This window comes from Penaeus monodon, unplaced genomic scaffold (assembly GCF_015228065.2).
Source record: "Penaeus monodon isolate SGIC_2016 unplaced genomic scaffold, NSTDA_Pmon_1 PmonScaffold_1859, whole genome shotgun sequence".
NCBI classification, from domain to species: Eukaryota; Metazoa; Arthropoda; class Malacostraca; order Decapoda; family Penaeidae; genus Penaeus; species Penaeus monodon.
Genome location: NW_023648138.1, coordinates 89 through 18,394, shown reverse-complemented (window position 1 = coordinate 18,394; position 18,306 = coordinate 89). Strand labels below are relative to the sequence as shown.

At 35.8% G+C, this 18,306-nt stretch overlaps 2 pseudogenes; both read left to right on the top strand.

Annotated features, from left to right (window-relative positions):
- The first annotated feature begins 273 nt into the window (after positions 1–273).
- Positions 274–645, top strand: LOC119569773 (annotated as a pseudogene).
- A 2,688-nt stretch (positions 646–3,333) lies between these two features.
- On the top strand, positions 3,334–4,038 carry LOC119569772 (annotated as a pseudogene).
- The last annotated feature ends 14,268 nt before the right edge of the window (positions 4,039–18,306 follow it).

Genomic DNA, 18,306 nt, shown 5'->3' with positions numbered 1-18,306 from the left:
CCTTGCCCTTTACCTTACCACCTTACCACGAACAGACATGATGTTGCTTGTTAGGTACTTTTAAACCTTATCGCTGTTTGTCGAGCTTAGCTGTTATAGGACGGCCCCGGTTGACTGAAGTCAGAAATTGCGACGGCCGGGCATGTGGGAACGGACCTCAGATGAGCAGTAGTCGTGGTCTGTACGCGGAGGCTGGCATGGCGCGTCGAAAACAATAAAAGGAAAAGTGAGTTGGGAGCTTCATTATTCGTGCCGTAAGTACGATTGACATTCATGCCACCAAAACTTCCGGAAAAAGGCTCGCAGAAGGCCGGTAGGCCCAAAAGTCTTCACCAAGGGGATAAGAAGAGATAGCGCAGGAGGAAGGAGAGCTACAGCATCTACATCTTACAAGTGCTCAAGCAGGTCCACCCTGACACTGGTATCTCCTCCAAGGCCATGTCTATCATGAAACTCTTTCGTGAATGACATTTTTGAAGCATTTGACAGCTGAGGCTTTCCCGTTTGCCACACTACAACAAGCGTTCCACCATCACCAGCCGGGAGATTCAGACCGCTGTCAGTTGTTGCTGCCCGGAGAACGGCTAAGAACCGCCGTTAGTGAGCGGAACTAAGGCCGTCACCAAGTACACTTCTTCCAAGTAAACTCTCTAGGTTGCATGATTTACTTGCCTCCTAGAACAACATCGGCGCTTTAGGAGCCACAAGATCGTGATAAAGCAGATTACAATGACGTTATAACCAATTGCCACCACTTACCTTTTCCTGCTAGTACTAGTTACTAACTAGTAGTAGTATTAGTACTCCTACTACTACTACATACTATACTATACTACTGTACTATGCTGCCACCACTACCATTCTGTTCTAGAAGTTCATGTATTATTGCCAACATGTGAACTAATTATACTCCTATTCCTACCACTACCATTACTGTCCTATAAGTTTAGTTATTATTACCAACTTTGGGAATTATAGAACTACTCTACCATTACTGCCTACATGTTTATTATATCAACATTGTGATAATCATACTATAGTACCAGATACCATTACTGTCCTAGAAAGTCATTTATTCTTACCAACATTGGATAATCATAGTCTCAATAAGAATAATGACTATCCATATCAAAGTATAGAAAGAAAAACACATTTCCCGCCTATTCAAGGAATGTGCAAATCAGGATAGGAGTTCACTAGGGCCTACTACTACTATACTACAATACTCCTCCTATCCTGGTAATTTATTTATTTATTAGGTAGATGGACCTTGGATCCATGGCATTTGTTTATGCTGTTAATTCAAAGTGAGTCATAGGATAAGTTAGTGTTAGTGTGGTCTTGATTGCAATATAAATATATATATAATACTATAATATATATATATATATATAATTATATATATATATCTATATATTGTGGTGGTGTATAGAGGTATATATAGTATTATATGATATATGATATAGGAATGAGAGAGTGTATGTGTGTTGTGTATGTTAGATATATATATAGTATTTATATATATATATATACAATATAATATACATATAATGAGAGAGAGAGTGTGTGTGTATATATTATAGACAGTATACACACACACACACACACATATAATAATTAATATACAATGAGAGAGAGAGTGTGTATATATAACTATTTCAAAACAATATATATATATATATATACTATATATATATATATAATATATATATCTATATATATATATATAATAATATACATATATATACATAATATACGGCAATATAATATCCGTATAATGAGAGAAGCAGGAGAGCGTGTGTGTGTGTATGTGTATAATATATATATATACAGTTATTATATACAAATATATAATATATAGGAGTGTGTGGTGTGTGTGTGTGTGTGTGTGTGTGTGTGTGCTGTCTATAAATACATATATTTACACAATAGGATATATATACAATGAGAGAGGAGTGTGTATGTGTGTGTGTGTAATATATACAATATATATGTATTTACATGTATATATGTGTATACCTATGTACTACATATATATATATATATATATATATATATACTATATATATTATATGAGAGAGAGGGGTGTTGTGTGTGTATATATAATATATACAGTATTTATATACAATATTCTATATATCGTATATATATATATATATATAATATATATATATATATATATAATATATATATATATGTGTGTGGCGTGTATGTATGTAGTATGTATATATCTATCGCAATATAAATATTATATTATATTATAAATAATGAGGAGAGAGTGTGTATGTGTGTGTTATATATATGTGTGTATAATATAGTATATATATGTATACATGTATATATGTATCTAATGTATATTATATATAGATAGTAGATATTATGTATGTATATTATATGAGAGAGAGGAAGTGTATGTGTGTGTATATATATACGTTATTAATATACAATATATATATATGTGTGAGTATATTGTGTATATAATATATATATTAATGAGAGAGAGATTATATAGTATTTAGATACAATATATATATATAAATATATATATATATATATAATATACACACACACACATTATGATATATATACAATGATGAGACAGAGAGATAGTGTATGTGTGTATATACTATACAATATATATATGTATGTATGTATATTATTATTGGAAGAGCGGATGTGTATGTGGTGCGTAGCAGGTGTACATTTGGATGATTATAGCTTATCAACAATATAGCCGTTTGTTTAATATTGCTTATCACTATATTATTATTGCCGTCTGGTACATGTACACCATTTGATAGACTTGTCTGTATTTCATCCTCTGAGAATTAATTTTAGCCATGAAAGGGCCGAGGATAATAGTTTTGTGTTGCAGGTAGCATCAAACACCTTAGGCGCGCTCTCCGCGGATCCGGCGAGCAAGTTGGATGTCCTAGGCATGGATTGTGACTCTTTTGGCGTGGATAGCGCACAGTTTGGTGTCCTCAAAGAGCCGACCAGGTAAGCCTCGAAGCTTCCTGCAGAGCCATGGACAGCAGAGGACTGGAGCGGAGGTCAGTCTTGAAGTCCTGGGCAATCTCGCGAACGAGCGCTGGAAGGGCAGCTTGCGGATGAGGAGTACAGTGCTATTCTGGTAACGACGGATCTCACGGAGGGCACACGCGTTCCAGGCCTGTAACGATGGGGATTCTGACACTCCGGTAGCAGGGCAGATTACGTTTAATGCCTTGGTGGCCAAACTGCTTGCTTTTTTTTTTTTTTGGGGGCCTTGCCTCCGGTAGACTTACGTGCAGTCTGCTTGGTACGGGCATTGCGAGTTTGGATCTAAATAGAATGAACGCGCTAACGCTCAAGACGTCAATTATAGGAGAAGCGAGCGGGAGCTGGCCGAGTCGCGTGTGGCTGCGAGAGTGTGGCCAATCCCGCCTATTTCTGCTGGGTAAATTTGCCGGAGATACGGCACTTGTGGAGGTCGTGTAACGCGGCCTCCTTGACGCCATGTTGGATTCAAGTGATATCTGAAGCAATGGCTATGCCAAATCCATTGCAAGCCTGTGCGCGGAGCCTTTGTCGATAACAAGGCTTACAGAGGTTGTATTTGCAGAGCGGTCAGTTAAGCTAAGCGTCAGCTAGTGGGCGCTTCGCAGCTACGCAGACGGGGGCCCGCGGTAGCCTTACTCGCTCTCGGCCACCGAATTTGATCGGCTGACTCGGAGCAAGAAAATCCGACTCACATGGACAGGACGAGGCAAGGCGGAAGGGGCCGGAAAGGGTGGCGCCAAGCGTCATCGCAAAGGTGTGCGTGACAACATCCAGGGTATCACCAAGCCTGCAATCCTGTCTGCTCGCGTGGAGGTGTCAAGCGTATCTATGGTTCATTCCACGAAGAAACCCGTGGTGTCCTCAGGATGTTCCTCGAGAACGTGATCCGTGACGCCGTCACCTACACCGAGCACGCCAAGAGAAGACCGTCACCGCCATGGACTCGTGTACGCCTTCAAGCGCCAGGGACGCACCCTTACGGTTCGTGGAGGTTAAACGTTTTCACCGTCACTATTACACCAAAACAAAAAAACCCCAAAAAAAAAAAAAAAAAAAAAAAAAAACCCCCCCCCCCCCCCAAAAACCAACAACCAAAAACCTTGGACCTATCTTAGGTCCTACAAATACTCTATAAAAGAGGATATGATTTGAACAGCTTCTCCTGCTTGTTCGTTACACCCGGTCTAAAAAAACAAACCAAAAATAATCCCCAAACAAATTGGCGAGGTCCCCAGTGTAAATATTGTTTTTCTAGCACCACTATTGTTGTTATTGTGATTATTAGTATTATTATTATCAGCTATTAAACATGTAAGGTGTGTATGGTTATAGTAATTTATTAGTTATATTAAGTTGATAACCAACATTCATGCATAAGCAAGGCAAGCAAGCAAGCAAGCAAAAACAAACAATCAGGTGTAAAACATGTTGGTAAACATGAGTCCCCAGTGTTGCGATTACAAATATTGGTTTTTTCTTGCTTTTTTTGTCTGATTATGTTATTTAATGAGAATATTATCCTTATCATTATAAGCCTTGTAAGCTTTGATATGTCATTAAAGTGTGCATGGTTAGAGTAAGTATTATTGATCATTTGATAACCAACATCATGCCATAAGCAAGCAAGCAAACAAAACAAAACACACACACCAACAAGCAGGTGAACATGTTGGTAAAAACATGAGTCACCATGTTGCGATTACAAATACTGTTTTTTCTGCTTTGTTATCATTATCATTATTAAGTTGTAAGATTGATATGTCATTAAAGTGTGTATGGTAGAGTAAGTATTAGTGATAAGGTAAGCGTGATAAACCCAACATCATGCCTTAAGCAAGCAGCAAGCACGCAAGCAAGCAAACAAACAATCAGTGTAACATGGGTGCTGGTAAACATGAGTCCCCATGTTGAGATTACAAATATTGTTTTTTCTTATTGTAGTTGTTGTTATTGTTAATAAGAGAAATTATCCTATCATTTATTAAGCTTGCAAGCTTGGGATATGTCATTAAAGTGGCATGGGTAGAGTAAGTATTATTGATATTTGATAACCAACATCATGCATTAAGCAAGCAAGCAAGCAAACCAAACAAAACACACACACAAACAATCAGGGTAACATGTGGTAAACATGAGTCCCCAGTTGCGATACAAATACGTTTTTCTTGCTTTTGTTATCATTATCATTAGTAAGATTGTAAGATTTGATATGTCATAAAGTGGGTATGGTTAGAGTAATTATTAGTGATAATGTAAGCTTGAGAACCTACATCATGCATAAGCAAGCAAGGCAAGCAAAGCAAGCAAGAAACAAACAATAGGTGTACATGTTGTGTAAACATGAGTCCCCAAGTGTTGCGATTTACAAATATGTTTTTTCTTAGATGGTTGTGTTTTATTGTTATTAATGAGATATTACCTTATCATTATTAAGCTTGTAAGCTTTTGATATGTCATTAAAGTGTGCATGGTTAAGAGTCAGTCTTATTGTAATTGATAACCAAATCATGCATAAGCAAGCAAGCAAGGAAACAAACAAACACACACACAAACCAATCAGGTGTAACAAGTTGGTAAACATGAGTCCCCAGTGTTGCGAACAATACTGTTTTTTCTTGCTTTGTTATCATTATCTTATTTAAAAGCTGTAAGATTTGATATGGTCATTAAAGTGTGATGGTTAGAGTAAGTATTAGTGATAATGTAAGCTTGATAACCAACATCATGCATAAGCAAGCAGCAAAGCAAGCAGCAAGCAAACAACCCATCAGGTGTAACATTGGTAAACATGAGTCCAGTGTTGCGATTACAAATATTGTTTTTCTTCTTGTTGTTGTTGTATGTTATAATGAGAATATTATCCTTATCATTATTAAGCTTGTAAGCTTTGATATGTCATTAAAGGGTGCATGGTTAGGCAGTAAGTATTATTGATAATTTGATAACCAACTTCATGCATAAGCAAGCAAGCAAGCAAACAAACAAACACACACACAACAACAACCGGTGTAACATGTTGGTAAACATTAGTCCAGTGTTGCGACTTACAAATACTGTTTTTTCTGGCTTTGTTATTCATTATCATTATTAAAGCTTGTAAGATTTGATAGTCATTAAAGTGTGTATGGTTTAGAGTAAGTATTAGTGTAATGTACGCTTGATAACCAACATCATGCAAAGCAAGGCAGCAAAGCAAGAACAAACAAACAAACAAACAAAACAACAAACAACGCACACACACACACACAACAAACACCTGGTGTAACCTGCTTGGTATTACTGCTGTGAGAAGGTTGAGGAGTCTTATTTATATTTGAGTAGTCATGCTTTCTGAGTGAGAAGGAAATATCATTGAAATGCAACATTATTCTCCTGTATTGTTTGCATCAGCATTCTTTTCCTTCCTCGAGTCTATTGTCTTGAGTGTGAGGATTCCATGATCCATGTATACAGCAGGCCGTCTAGGTGAGAAGAAGAGTAAAGTAGATATAATGTCGTGTTTGTGATAAATGGCTGACCGTTTCATTGGTGCGACTGAGTGCAGTTGGGTCAGTAATATTTTTTTTTTTGAAAGCGTGTAGCAACAGTTTAAGGTATCTTCCCTAAGGGTGTTTAGACACGGTGTGCTGCTCAAGTGTATATATGCATGCATGAGGCGTGTTTGAGTTTGCTCAAATTACCCAGCCCCTGTGTGAAAGAATGAGGACCCGGAGAGAGGGGTTTGAACACAGGTCAGCAAGATTGCTATACGAGATCGCTGCCGCTGATACAGAAAGACACACGAGGAAAGGAGAAAGATCCACAGAGGAAGAAGAAAAAAGACGCTCACACAGAGGAAGGGAGGGAAAAAAAGACACACAGAGCAAAGTAAAAAATTATGCAAGCTACTCCTTCGATTCACCACAGACACTTAGTACAGAACACCTACAGTCTGTCAGATAGATAAACAGATACGCTACTACCTACCTATTACATAACCAACAGTAGACATACAACATACATTACATAATACCTACCATACATACATAGAGCTAATGTACGGCCAACATTCGAGTCTGGCTGGCTGGCTGGGACTGTGTTGTGTTAGGTATGTATGTAACCCAAACATTGAGAAGGTAAACCAAAAAAAAAAACCGAAAAAAAAGCCAGGGCTTATTACTCACATGACACGCTTACAACTGCTTATTATTCATTTCCCAACTACAAAACAGATAAGCAAACACACAAACAAAACACGAATGAACGAATGGAACCTCTTCGAGGCACGAAGACACACACACCACACCACAGACAGCACACAAACTTACATATCAGCACAAGATCGGTTAACAGCTGTGTGACATAAAGAACAAGAAATTCACACAATAGCAACCTGATGCAAAACCAACTCTTACAGCAAGCACTCATTCATTCATTCATTCATTCATTCTTCCCCACGCATCATAGGCGAGCGGACGGGAACAGAAGCACCACTTACACCTTACCTTTCCCACAATCAACCAACCATATACGTAGCGGGACATGCACTTCTCATATATACATTCCTACACTCAAACACAAAGCCACACAATCAATCAATCACCACAATCGCATACTCAAATCGCTCATCGGAGCACATCTCACACTCAATCATACCTTCACATGCTCAGTCACTCACACAAGCACAATTAACACCACACTCACTCATTCACACAGCCAATTCACACTTCACTCATCCACACACAGACATTCACACACACAAACACTTCACTCATCCATACAAGCACATTCACACACACTCACTCATCACACAAGCACATTCACACACCACTCACCTCATACCAAGCACATTCACACATCACTCATCCACCACAAGCACATTCACACACAAAAAACTCACACTCATCCACACAAAGCACATTCACACACACAAACACTCACACTCAGTCATCCAAAACACATTCACACCCTCGCATACTCAATCATGCTACAGCATACTCAAACCCTACATACAAATCAATCAATCTATCAAAACAATCACATGCTTAACCACACATCCACATCACTCAAACACATTCACAAAGCACAGGACAAGGAATAACTAACCAAATCACTAACTAACTAATTACACGTCGGCACAAGACCACGGACACACAACTAACACAACGCATCAAAAAATCAAGGAAAGGAGGGGGGGGAGAGGAGAGAGAGCAGCATTATTCAAAATCAAACACAGCAGCAAAAACAACAATGCAAAAACAACTATTAAAAAAAAAAAAAAAAAAAAAAAAAAAAAAAAAAAAAAACACAAAATCAAATCAAATCCAACCATTTCATTTCAATTACTTTACTTGCTCTTGTATCGGTGAGGACCTAAACGCCAATGCCTCGGACAATAAATACCACAGGGAAATGGACTCGATTGCACAGTCACACAACATATTGGCCTTAAACCACTGCATAAACCATCACACACCACCGAATGCTCGTTTGCAAGACTAGTTGACGGAAGACAGTTCAAAGTACACCAATGATGAATGGTCGGTTACGTCCGTTAAACACTAGACACTTTGAATTAGTGAGCCTAGCAATATAAAGACAAATATTACTGTACTAGCAAATACTTAATGTTTTTAAACGAATTCCCAACAAGCAAAACATAGATTATTAAATGTCGAAACATTAAGTGGTTTTTGAAGGTCCAATCATTCCCTGAACGATCAAAATAAGCGATGTAGGAACCCTTTCACTAGATTGAATCGCTTTCGATGTTATTTTATTTTTTATTTTTGTATCAATATATACGTATTATTGGTCATAAGGGCGTTTTTAGTGTTGTCACTTACTTATATATATTTTCTTTCTAAAAAGCATTTCATATTACCATATTCTTCTGGATTTTTCTTAATTTTGGTATCCCCCTTTACTTTACCCCAAGCGAAGTATACAACTTACATAAACCATTCGTAATATATTACTAGGAATTTTACTATGAAAACCTCTATATTCAGTAGCTTTTATTATTGACATAATGGATGTCAATAAAGAGAACTACGGCCCATGTACTCGTCTCTTCCTCTGTATATCACATACATTATAGCTAACTATCTATCTATCTATCGATCGATCGATTATCTATGTAAAACATATATATATGGTATGCATCATCATATACAAGTGAAGTATGCGGTGACTCATGTGCAACCTCTACCTTATATTATGTTGTATATCATACTATTGACCAATATTTTGGTAGTTAATTAGTAAATGATGCCTGGATATAGAAGGCTATGTATACACATAGACATTCAAACATTATTTACACCTCGAATGCTATTTATCGGTCTGTACACCTACACACACTGAATACAAAAACATATAGAGGAGAGACGGACAGAAGATATAATCATACTATAGTATATATGCGCATGTTTACATATATACACCCATAAAACACACACGCGTACATCCTATGATACATTACACACACAAACAGAAAACTTGATTAGGACACATGTGACAGCATGTTATGTTGACATAGCAAAAACACGCTATAGAGACTTGTTCGCTCAGTGGCGTCAGTCTTACGCGCTAAATTCAAGTTAAGATATGATTTATACTACTAGTGTATTACCGTAAAAATAAAGAAAAAATACATTTTTCATTAAAAAAAAAAAAAAAAAAAACCCATGTTAACTTATGAAAGTAAAAACCAACTAAGTAAATTAGAGTTAAGCTATTAGATCATTATTAATAGACTGTGGATTATCGGTGTTTACGGGAATTAAGGATGGAAATATTTTAAATAAGAAATACTCGTAAATGGTAACAAAATAAAAAGATTTCAATTCACCTGGTGCTTGCTTATTTGAGTAGAGACATGATGCCAGGAATAACAAATATATATAATTTATATTAGATATAGATCAATAATTAATACTAATAATATAATAATAATAATAATAATGATAATAATGATAATAATAATAATAATAATAATAATAATAATAATAATAATAATGATAATAAAAATAGGATACAGCAGCGGTCCGTGGCAAACACAACACGTTTTCGGGCATCCTCCTCACTCGCGGGGAATAAAATGTTGTGCCTGGGCTCGGAGAGTGAAGCGACGAAAGTTCACGTTGCAGTATGAAGGCAGATGCAAGGGAGCTCCTAGCAACATATAATAGTCTCTTCCATAGTCTATAACGAATATACAGGGCAAAATGTCGCACGCCGCGCCTCGACAAGGAGTGTGTGCCACCTCGAGTCATCAATTTCCGATATGAGGATAATATCCGAGGATATTAAGTGTGTAATATATATGTTTATATGTATGCATCTATGTAAGTAAGTGAGTGAGTATGTATGATGCATGTATGTATGTTGTAGCGTGTATGTATGTGTATGTATGTATGCATACATATGTGTGTGTGTGTGTGCGTGTTTAAGTATGATATAGATATATATATAATATATATGATGTATATATTTAATATATGGCCTATATGTTATGTTTACCTATTATAACTTTGACCTATTATATCCGCATCCTTGTATATATGTATGTGTATGAGCCTGTATGTCTGGTTACACTGTTGCGACCTCAATAAAATAAGAAAACCAAACCTAATCTATCTATTCCTATCCTATCCTGTCAGTTTCTAGTATGTATGTAAGTATGTATGTATGTATGCCTGTTTATGTAGTATGTAGGTATGTATGTGAGTATGTTATGTATGTATAGTAATGTATGCGTATGTACGTATGTATGTGTGTGTGTGTGTGTGTATGTATGTATGTATGTATTATGTAAACTAAACCTAACCCAACCTAGCCTAACCTATCCTATCCTATCCTATCCTCATCCTATCCTATTCTATCCTATCTTATCCTATCTTATCCTATCCTATCCTATCTATCCTATTTTATCCTATTCTATCTTGTAAAATATGTATGTGATACATACCTGATGTATTTTACCACTTATGCAACCTAAACTAAAATAAGCAAACCTAAAACTAACCTATCCTATCCTATCCTTATCCCTATCCTATCCTATCCTTGTTGTTTATATGTATGTATGTATGACTGCGTGTATTTTACAGGTTTCCATCTAACATGGATTAACGTAACTAAAATAACATAACCTAACCTAGCCTAGCCTAAACCTAACCTAACCTATCTATCCCATCTATCCATCCTAATACTATCCCATTCTATCCTATCCTGTCTAAGTCTTTAAAAAAATGTCTGTTTACATACCTGTATGTATGTTTACAACTTATGAAACCCTAAAATAAAATAAGCAAACCTAAAAAACCTATCCTATCCACCTATCAATCCTTGTATGTTTATATGTTATGTATGTATGTATGCTTGGGTATTTTTACACGTTCAACCATAACATAGCTTAAACGTAATCTAACCTAACCTACCTAACCTAGCTAACCAAACTGACCTAAACCTCACCTATCCTTTCCTACCCTACCTATACTATCCCTATCCTGTCCTATTCTTGTAAATATTGTTGTGTACATGCCTGTATGTAGTTTACACTATGCAACCTAAAATAAAATAAGCAAACCTAAAATAACCTATTCCTATCCATCTATCTATCCTTGTATGTTTATATGTAATGTATGATGTATGCTTGCGTGTATTTTACACGTTTCAAAACCCTAACATAGGCTTGAACGTAATCTAAATAACACCGAACCGAACCGAACCGAACCGAAACCTATCCTATCTATCCTATCCTATCCTATCCTATCTGTCCTATCCTATCTTAATTAGCCCATCTTATCCTATCCTATTCCTTGTTTTGCAATATATTGACATGTTATGTGTACATGGGCGTATATTTTCTATATAATATATATACACATATTTTTATATAAATATGTCTAGATATATCATATCATATAGATATAGATATAAGATATATATCTATATCGTATATATATATCTATATATAATATATAATATGATTATATATATATATATATATATAATATTCATATTATATATAATTATATATATGATATCGTATATATATATACATATATATAAAAAATGTGTACGAATATGTATATAGAAAATATTACGCACCATGTACCAAATACATGCAATATATATGCCAAACAAGGATAGGATAGGATAAGATGGGCTAGATTAAGATAGGATAGGACAGGAATAGGATAGGATTCGGATAGGAATAGGACAGATCGGTTCGGTTCGTTCGGTTCGGTTTCGGTTTTAGTTAGATTACGTTAAGCTCATGTTAGGGTGATGAAACGTTGTGTAAAAATTACACGCAAGCATACATACATACATACATATAAACATACAAGGATAGGATAGGATAGGATAGAAATAGGTTATTTTAGGTTTGCTTAGTTTATTGTAGGTTGCATAAGGTAAAAATACATACAGGCATGTTACACATACATATTTACAAGAATGGACAGGATAGGATAGGATAGGATAGGGGATAGAAAGGATAGGGAGGTTAGGTTAGGTTAGGTTAGGCATAGGTTAGGTTAGTTTAGGTTTAGAATACGTTAAGACTAGTTAGGGTTGACAACGTGTAAAAATACACCAAGCCATACATTAACATACATACATATAACTATACAAGGATATGGATAGGATAGGATAGGATAGGTTAGTTTTAGGTTTGCTTATTTTATTTTAGGTTGCAGAGTGTAAACCTACATACAGGTATGTAAACATACATTTTTAAAGACTAGGACAGGATAGGATCGAATGGGATCGGTAGGATAGGATAGGATGGGATAGGATAGGTTAGGTTAGGTTAGGCTAGGCTAGGTAGGTTATGTTATGTAGATTACGTTTAATCCATGTAGAGTTCAAACCTGTAAAAACACGCAGGCATACATACATACATATAAACATACAAGGATAGGAGAGGATAGGATAGGATAGCGATAGGCTAGGTTAGTTTAGTTTGCTATTTTAGTTTTAGGTTGCATAAGTGTAAACATACATAACAGGGTATGTACAATACATATTTTACAAGGAGAGAATAGGATTAAAATAGGATAGGATGGATAGGATAGGACAGGACTCGGATCGGAATAGGATAGGATAGGATAGGATAGGAAGGATAGGATAGGATAGGTTAGGCTAGGTTGGGTTAGGTTTAGTTACATTACTTACATAGATACATACATACACACACACACACATACATACATACCATACATACAGGCATTACTACCATACATACATACATACATACATATCATACATACATACATACATACAGGCCTACCATACATACAACTTACATACATACATCGAAACTGCAAGGATAGGATTAGGAAGATAGATTAGGTTGGTTTGCTTATTAGTTTAGGTGCAACAGTGCTGTAACCATACATACAGGCTCATACACATACATAATACACGGATTGCGATAGTATAGGCAAGTTATAATAGGGAAACATACATATAGGCATATCATTATAAATAGATACATTCATAATTTTTTAAATATAATATACTATATATTATATACATACGTAAAACACACCACAAACAACACATTATGCTACATTCATTCATACACATACCTACACATACATAAATACATAATGCATAACATACATACTCACTCACTTACGTACATAGATGCATACCATAAATCATATAGATACACACTTAATATTCACTCGGATATTATCCCTATATCGGAAATTGATGAACTCGGGTGCAAACACACTCCTTGTAGGAGGCGCCGGTCGTGGCGACATTTGCCCTGTATATTCGTTATAGACTATGGAAGAGACTATTCTTATGTTGATAGAGCTCCCTTGCATCTGCCTTCATACTGCAAACGTGAACTCGGTCGCCTCACTTCGGCCGAAAGCCCAGGGCACAAAAACATTTTATCCCGCAGGACAGTGAGGAGGATGCCCGAAAACAACGGGTTGTGTTGCCAGACCGATGCTGTATTATTTATTATTATCATTATTATTATTATTATTATTATTATTATATTATTATTATTATCATATTATCATTATTATTATATTATTATTATATATTAGGATTTATTATTATTATTATTATTATTATTATTCTTATCATTATTATTATTATTATTTATTATTATATTATTATTATTATCTATATCTACATATATATATATATATATTTTTGTATCCTGGCACAGTGTCTTCTACTCAATGAAAGCAAAGCACAAGGTGGAATTGAAATTCTTTTTATTTGTACCATTTACGAGTATTTTATTTAAAATATTCCATCCTTAATGACCGTAACACCGAAAAATCAAGTCTTATAATGACTCTAATAGCTTAACTCTAATTTACTTATTGGTTGTTACTTTCATAAGTGCTTTATACAGTTGTTTTTTTTTTTTTTTTTTAATGAAAAGTGTATTTTTTCTTTATTTTAACGTTAATAAACTAGTATTATAAATCATATTCTTAACTGAATTTAGCGGCGTAAGAACTGACGCCACTGAGCGCAACAAGTCTCTATAGCGTGTTTGCTATGTCAACATAACATGCTGTCACATGTTCCTAATCATTTCTGTTTGTGTGTGTATATGTATACATATATGTACGCGTGTGTGTGTGTATGGGTGTTATATATGTATGCATGCGCATATATACATATATGTATGTATATATCTGTCTGTCCGTCTCTCTATATGTTTTTATATCAGTGTGTATAGGTGTACAGAAACCGATAAATAGCAATTCGAGGTGTAAATAAGTTTGAATGTCTATGTGTATACATAGCCTTCTATATCCAGGCTCATTTAATAATTAACTACCAAATATGTGGTCATAGTATGATATACAACATAAATATAAGTAAGAGGTATGCACATGAGTCACCGCATTACTTCAATTGTATATGAGGATGCATACATAGATATATGTTTTACATAGATAGATCGATCGATCGATAGATAGATAGATAGCTAGCTATAAATGTATGTATATACAGAGGAAGAGAGAGTACCATGGCAGTAGTTCTCTTTATTGACATCATTATGTCAATAAGAAAAGCTACTGAATATGAGGTTTTCATAAGTAAAATTCCTAGTAATATATTACGAATAGTTTATGTATTTGTATACTTCGCTTGGGGTAAAAGTAAAAGGGGATACCAAAATTAAGAAAAATCCAAGAAGAAAATATTGTATATGAATGACTTTTTAGAAAGAAATATATATAAGTAAGTGACAACAACTAAAAATACGCCATTATGACAATAATACGTATCATATTGATACAAAAATAAAAATAAAATAAAAGCGAAAGCGATTCAATCTATTGAAAAGGGTTCCTACATCGCCCTTATTTGATCGTTCACGATGATGGACCCTTTAATTTATCGACATTTAATAATCTAGTTTGCTTGTTGTGAATATCGTTTAAAAACATTAAGTTATTTGATCTAGTACAGTAATATTTGTCTTATATATTGCTAGGCTACACTAATTCAAAGTGTCTATGTTTAACGGACTGTAACCGACCATTCATCATTGGTGGTACTTTGAACTGTCTTCCGTCAAACTAGTCTTGCAAACGAGCAGTTCGGTGGTGTGTGATGGTTTATGCAGTGGTTAAGGCCAATATTGGTGTGTGACAGTGTGCATAGAGTCCATTTCCCTGTGGTATTTATTGTCCGAGGCTTGGGCGTTTAGGTCTCCCCGAGACAAGAGCAAAGTAAAGTAAATTGAAATGAAATGGATTGGATTTGATTTGATTTGATTGTTTTTTTTTTTTTTTTTTTTTTTTTTTTTTTTTTTTTTTTTTTAGATAGTTGTTTTGCATTGTTGTTTTTGCTGCTGTGTTTGATTTTGAATAATGCTTGCTCTCTCTCTCTCTCCCCCCCCCCCTCCTTTCTTGAATTTTTGATGCTTTGTGTAGTTGTGTGTCCGTGGTCCTTAGTGCCTACGTGTAATTAGTTAGTTAGTGAGTTGGTTAGTTATTCCTTGTCCATGTGCTTTGTGAATGTGTTTGAGTATGTGGATGTGTGGTTGAGCATGTGAGTGTGTGATAGATTGATTGATTGTATGTATGGTTGAGTATGCTGGTATGCATGATTGAGTATGCGAGTGTGTGAATGTGTTTGTATGACTGAGTGTGAGTGTTTGTGTGTGTGAATGTGCTTGTGTGGATGAGTGTGAGTGTTTTTGTGTGTGAATGTGCTTGTGTGGATGAGTGAATGTGTGAATGTGCTTGTGTGAATGAGTGAGTGTGTGTGAATGTGCTTGTGTGAGTGACTGAGCATGTGAATGTATGATTGAGTGTGAGGATGTGCTCGTATGAGCGATTGAGTATGCGAGTGTGTGATTGATTGAGTGTGTGGATTTGTGTTTGAGTGTAGGAATGTATATATGATAAGTGCATGTCCCGCATACGTATATGGTTGGTTGATTGTGGGAAAGGGTAAGGTGTAAGTGGTGCTTTGTGTTCCCGTCGCTCGCCTATGATGCGTGGGAAGAATGAATGAATGAATGAATGAATGAGTGCTTGCTGGTAAGAGTTGGTGTTGCAATCATGTTGCTATTGTGTGAATTTCTTGTTCGTTAATGTCAACAAGCTTGTTTACGATCTTGTGCATGATTGTAAGTTTGTGTGGCTGTCTGTGTGTGTGTGTGTGTGTCTTCGTGCCTCGAAGAGGTTCCATTCGTTCATTCGTGTTTGTTTGTGTGTTTGCTTATCTGTGTTTGTAGGTGGGAAATATAATAATAGCAGTTGTAAGCGTGTCATTGTGAGTAATAAGCCTGGCTTTTTTTTCTTTTTTTTTTTTGGTTTACCTTCTCAATGTTGGGTTACATACATACATACACACACACAGCCAGCCAGCCAGCCAGACTCGAATGTTGGCCGTACAATTATGCATCTATGTATGTATGTATGTATGTATGTATGTATGTATGTATGTCTACTGTTGGTTATGTAGATAGGTAGGTAGGTAGAGTATCTATTTATCTATCTGACAGACTGTAGGTGTTCTGTACTAGTGTCTGTGGTGAATCGAAGGAGTAGCTTGCATTAATTGTTTTACTTTGCTCTGTGTGTCTTTTTTCTCCCTTCCTCTGTGTGAGCGTCTTTTTCTTCCTTCCTCTGTGGATCTTTCTCCTTTCCTCGGTGTGTCTTTCTGTAGCAGCGGCAGCGATCTCGTATAGCAATCTTGCTGACCTGTGTTCAAACCCCTCTCCTCCGTGTCTCATTCCTTTCACACAGGGGGATGGGTAATTTAGAAGCAAACTCAAACACAACCTGCATGCATGCATATATACACTTGAGCAGCACACACGTGTCTAAAAAACACCCTTAGGGAAGATACCTTAAACTTGTGGCTACACGCTTTTCAAATATTACTGCCCCAATGCACTCAAGTCGCACCAAAATGAAACGGTCAGCCATTTATCACAAACACTGACATTATATCTACTTTACTCTTTCTTCTCAGCATAGACGGCCTGCTGTATACATGGATCATGGAATACGCACACTCAAGACAAATAGACTCGAGGAAGGAAATAATGCTGATGCAAACAAATACAAGGAGAATAATGTTGCATTTCAATGATATTTCCGTCTCACTCAAGGAAAAGCATGACTACTCAAATAATAAAATAAGACTCCTCAACACTTCCCTCACAGCAGTATACCAACATGTTACACCAGGTTGTTTGTTTGTGTGTGTGTGTGTGCGTTTGTTTGTTTGTTTGTTTGTTTGTTTGTTTGTTTGCTTGCTTGCTTGCTTGCTTATGCATGATGTTGGTTATCAAGCTTACATTATCACTAATACTTACTCTAACCATACACACTTTAATGACATATCAAATCTTACAAGCTTAATAATGATAATGATAACAAAAGCAAGAAAAAACAGTATTTGTAATCGCAACACTGGGGACTCATGTTTACCAACATGTTACACCTGATTGTTTGTGTGTGTGTTTGTTTGTTTGCTTGCTTGCTTGCTATGCATGATGTTGGTTATCAAATTATCAAAAATACTAACTCTACCATGCACACTTTATGACATACAAAGCTACAGCTTATAATGATGATAATATCTCATAATAACATAACCACAACAAGAAGAAAAAACAATATTGTAATCGCAACCTGGGATCAGTTACCAACATGACACGATTGTTTGTTTGCTTGCTGCTTGCTTCTGCTTGCTTAGCATGATGTTGGTTATCAGCTTACATTATATAATACTTACTCTAACCATACACACTTTAATGACATATCA